The sequence below is a fragment of the Triticum dicoccoides genome, chromosome 1B (assembly GCF_002162155.2).
Source record: "Triticum dicoccoides isolate Atlit2015 ecotype Zavitan chromosome 1B, WEW_v2.0, whole genome shotgun sequence".
In the NCBI taxonomy this organism is placed as follows: domain Eukaryota; kingdom Viridiplantae; phylum Streptophyta; class Magnoliopsida; order Poales; family Poaceae; genus Triticum; species Triticum dicoccoides.
Window position 1 is genome coordinate 688,400,234 of NC_041381.1, and position 5,732 is coordinate 688,405,965.

Below are 5,732 nucleotides of genomic sequence, written 5' to 3' on the forward strand. Positions count from 1 at the left end.
TGATGCTCAATCCCTCGAATAGGCGGTAATCCCGGTGGCACGTCTTGTGGAAAGACGTCAGCGAACTCCTGCAAAATGTTAGTGACAGCAGGAGGCAAAGAGGAAGGCACGTCCTCGAATGAAAATAATGCCTCTTTGCACACAAAAGCATAGCAAACAGATTTGCTGAAATCTAGCTCATCAATATCAGATTTGGTGGCAAATAAACATGCACTTTTCAATTTAATTTCAGAAGCAACACTAGATGGTTTATTATTAGGCTTCAATTGTTGCTCAAATTCTTTTGCCACAATCTGATTTTCACTCTTATTCGTCTCCTATTTTGCTTTATTAGCTCTATTAATATCATCTTTCAAAATGGAATCAGGAGTCATAGGAAGCAAAGTAATATTTTTATCCTTATGAACAAGAGTATAGTGATTGTTTCTACCATGGTGTACAGAATTTTTATCAAATTGCCATGGTCTACCAAGTAATAAGGAACATGCTTGCATAGGTACCACATCACAATCAACATAATCAGCATATGTAGAGATACTAAAATGCACACGAATAGTACGTGTTACCTTAACCTTGCCGCTGTTGTTGAACCATTGGATGTAGTAAGGATGTGGATGTGGTCTTGTGGTGAGAGAAACCTTCTCCACCATCTCCATGCTAGCCAAGTTGTTGCAGCTCCCTCTGTCTATGATGACGCGCACAGAACGTTCCTTCACAACTCCCTTGGTATAGAACAAATTGTGCCTCTGATTTTGCTCAGCTTGTGTGGTCTGCACACTCAAAACACGTTGAGCAACTAAACATTCATACCTGTCAGCGTCTTCAGGAGCCATGTATTGCGTCTCATGATTAGAATCATCTCCACCATGTTCTTCACGTGTAATAAGAGCCAAAGTCTCCTCATCATAGTCACTAGCAGACTCATATCCACCATCCGCGGTAGCAATCATCACACGCGGAGATTTGCATTCTCTCGCATAATGACCTCCTCCCTTACAACGACGACAAATAATATCACTTGTGTGCCCTGTTGATGCCATGGAAGAAGAAGAAGGCTGTGCAGGCCCCGCAGGTGCGCTCTTGGCAGATAATGGTGGTTGTGCCTGTTTTCTTGTATCACGGCTGGAGGTGGCACCGGATGGAGGTGCTGGTGCAGTTGAAGTAGAAGATGCACGTGGTGTCCATGATGAAGGTCGGCCTGCAGAAAAGTTAGTTCGCCCCAATGCTTGTCGACCCTGCACTTCACGTCCAGCTTTACAAGCAAGATGGAATAAACGAGTGATACTCCCTTGGTATGGAACAAATTGTGCCTCTGATTTTGCTCAGCTTGTGTGACCTGCACACTCAAAACACGTTGATCAACTAAACATTCATACCTGTCAGCGTCTTCAGGAGCCATGTATTGCGTCTCATGATTAGAATCATCTCCACCATGTTCTTCACGTGTAATAAGAGCCAATGTCTCCTCATCATAGTCACTAGCGGACTCATATCCACCATCCGCGGTAGCAATCATCACACGCGGGGATTTGCATTCTCTCGCATAATGACCTCCTCCCTTACAACGACGACAAATAATATCACTTGTGTGCCCTGTTGATGCCCTGGAAGAAGAAGAACTCTGTGCAGGCCCGGCAGGTGCGCTCTTGGCAGATGATGAGGACATCAATACAATTGTTACACCCACAGCCCCTGCTGCTATACATACTGGACCAATTACTAGAGCTCGTGCACGCCAACTAAATTACCAGGTACTTTCGTTTCTTGGTAATGATTCTAATGTTCATGAGAATATGATGCTGCCTAAATTGGATACATTTGTTTTGCTTACAAATGTAGGGCCTAGCTTGGAGAAGGATGAACATTGGAGCAAGAACAAGCATGGAGATGATGGCATGCACAAGGGGAACAAGAACGGAGTTACAAGTGATGATTTCAGGACTTTGAAGCCACCATAATGGGTGCATGAAGCCTTGGACGAAATATACAAGATGCCACTTCATAAATTTTGTCCCGAGGCTATTTTAGGTGCTGCGTCACCTTATTATTGGGCCAGGCCCATGTAATTTCGAAATACATAAGTATAGGCTATTTTTAGAGTCCGTATGTGTGGGGAAACAAGAGATAGGGTTGATTTCGGACCCCTCCACCAAGGGCCACGAAATTCCCCCCTCTTCCTCCATATATACAGCCCTTAGGGCATCGTTTAGACTTTGGGTTTTGTTTAGATTAAAAGTTCGCCATAGCTGCAACTTCGCGTACTTCGTTTATGTTCAACGACCAGACAAAGGCGTCACAGAACCCCACCTTGATCAATAAAGCTTTCATCTTATATTCGCAATATCCAGATTGCAATCTCAGTTTCTTGCTTGTTCTTCGTTTGCTCGCAGGAAACAGACCCTCGTGGTCAGGTTGATCGTGCTCCGGCGTGGTCAATAACCTCTCGGAGTTGGTTTAGCGATTGCTAAGGCGCGACGTCCTCGCACGTTCGTAGTCGGATCGTCAAAGTCGACTTCCACCAAAGCGATATCCATCATCTCATCGAAAGACAGGACACCTTTGCCTCTATCAAGTGGTATCAGATTTCCAGGTTGTTCGGTGAGATTTTACAGTTTTTCGTAGTTTAGATCGAGTCTGTTCTTCATACCTACAGTCCACGAAAAAGCCACAAAAAAAATTAGGGTTAGTTCATCATATCCGAACCAATCTGAGCCTTTGCATAATCTTTTTAGGGTTTTTGCTTTGTTGAATTTGCGGTTGCATCGTCGTGTCTAGTTGCTGGTCTTAGAGTCTAGTCTTTTAGAGTTTCGAGTTCTGGTCATAAGTTGTCACGCCGCCGCCGCACCATCATCATCGCCCCTGCCATCTACCACCACCGCTCCGAATCCGTATCCATATACCACCACCAATCCGTGTCCATATACCACCACCGATCCATATCCATATACTACCACCGCTACCACCACCGCTGCCATATACCACCACCATATATCCACCACCAATCCGAGTTCCTTGCTTATTAGGATTGTTTTCGAGATCCATCTAGATTCCAATTCGTGTTTCCTTGCCGGAGTAGGTTTCGGAAAAAAAAAAGTCGGGTAGCCACGCTCCGTTTAGGCCCAAAATTTTTCGAAAATGCATTTTTCGAAAAAATTTCTGGCTATCCTATTTTTAGGTGTTTCTGAGTGTTTTGAGACAGGTGCCATTATAGGAAGTTTTTTTTGACCCGTTTCCAGTTTTTGGGTCCGGGCAGTCGAAAAAAAAAATTGGTCGAAAAATTTTGTGCCCATCCTGTCAGTTTGAGCTAGGAAGAGTTTTGAGACACTCGCCATTATAGTGATTTTTCGCAAAAAAAAAAGCAGCGCAAAAAAAAAGAGCGCAAAAGAAAAAAAAAGAGCGAAAAAAAATTCAGAGTGTGCTTTTCCCTTGTTTACGTGCCGCGCCGTGATTTTGTTGGTGTTCTAGGCTCGCGTCTCTAGCATAGTCTAGCCTAGGACCAGCACAGTACCGTCGTTGAGCGTTTATTCAACTTTGCATATCTGAATTGATTATTGCTGACCCTTTTTGCTACCATAGTATAAGCCTTCCCAGCTCCACATACATCTACGTCGTGCGTTTGACTCTCCCTGGTAATCGCTCTATCCAAGCTTTGAGAGTTTTTGACTACGACGGTTGCCGATCACCGCCTGCTGCTGGGTAAGAACTGGTAAGAATTTGAGATTTGCTTGACGGATTTGTGACATATACCACCACCACTTGTTCGTAGTCTGTAGGATCATATTCTTGTGTGTTTCTATTGCTGCTAACCATGCCAGGATCACAAGCCGACGAGATTGACTGGGAGAATTTATCGAACAAGGAGCTTCATGATAAGTTTCAGCAAATGATGACTGAACAGGTGCAAGATGTGCTGAACAATTTTGAAGAGGCCATGGAGAAGATCACTGGCCTTGAGAAGACGTTCGAAACAAAGCTCGATAACAAGTTTAATGAATTGCTCGCGCGTCTTCCACCACCACCACCCGCTGCACCTAACGCACCTCTCCAACAACAACAACAACGACTACCTCCACGTCGCGAAGCAGACCTCCGCCGAGCAAGCCGTGTTCCTCTTGCGTTTGGCCAAACTGTTGGTGCTGCTGTTGATACTTCTGTGGCTCCTGCTGCTGATGCGGAGGAGGATGATTATATGGGAGATTATGAGGATGAGGTTGATCAAAATCAACACTACGTGCAGCCACCTGTACCACCACCAGCAGGTCGACCTCAGGTATATATTCGTAATGGTAGGCCTGCACCACCACCTCAGGTACGAGATGATGTCCATATTCCTAAACTGAAATTGAATATTCCACCATTTGAGGGTAGATATGTTCCTGATATATATCTTACTTGGGAGTTAGAAACTGAACAACGATTTACATGTTTACAATATCCTGAGGAGAGACGAGTTGTTGCTGCTGTTTGTGCTTTCACTAGTTTTGCATGTGTATGGTGGTCTGAACATTGTAGATTGTATCCTATTCCAACTACTTGGGCTGCTTTGAAAACTGCTATGCGTACGCGTTGGGTTCCACCATATTATCAACGTGAATTGCTTCAAAAATTGCAGCGTTTAAGACAAGGAAAAAATTCTGTAGAAGAATATTATCAGGAATTACAAACTGGCATGATTAGATGTGGTATTGTTGAGGAGAATGAAGCTATGCTTGCACGTTTTCTGGGTGGATTAAATAGAGAGATTCAGACCATTCTAGACTATAAGGAGTATACTAATATCACTCGTTTATTCCATCTTGCTTGTAAAGCTGAACGTGAAGTGCAGGATCGACAAGCATTGGGGCGAACTAACTTTTCTGCAGGCCGACCTTCATCATGGACACCACGTGCATCTTCTACTTCAACTGCACCAGCACCTCCATCCGGTGCCACCTCCAGCCGTGATACAAGAAAACAGGCACAACCACCATTATCTGCCAAGAGCGCACCTGCGGGGCCTGCACAGCGTTCTTCTTCTTCCATGGCATCCACAGGACACACAAGTGATATTATTTGTCGTCGTTGTAAGGGAGGAGGTCATTATGCGAGAGAATGCAAATCTCCGCGTGTGATGATTGCTACCGCGGATGGTGGCTATGAGTCCGCTAGTGACTATGATGAGGAGACTTTGGCTCTTATTACACGTGAAGAACATGGTGGAGATGATTCTGATCATGAGACGCAATACATGGCTCCTGAAGACGCTGACAGGTATGAATGTTTAGTTGCTCAACGTGTTTTGAGTGTGCAGGTCACACAAGCTGAGCTAAATCAGAGGCACAATTTGTTCCATACCAAGGGAGTTGTGAAGGAACGTTCTGTGCGCGTCATAATAGACGGAGGGAGCTGCAACAACTTGGCTAGCATGGAGATGGTGGAGAAGCTTTCTCTCACCACAAGACCACATCCACATCCTTACTACATCCAATGGTTCAACAACAGCGGCAAGGTTAAGGTAACACGTACTGTTCGTGTGCATTTTAGTATCTCTACATATGCTGATTATGTTGATTGTGATGTGGTACCTATGCAAGCATGTTCCTTATTACTTGGTAGACCATGGCAATTTGATAAAAATTCTGTACACCATGGTAGAAACAATCACTATACTCTTGTTCATAAGGATAAAAATATTACTTTGCTTCCTATGACTCCTGATTCCATTTTGAAAGATGATATTAATAGAGCTAATA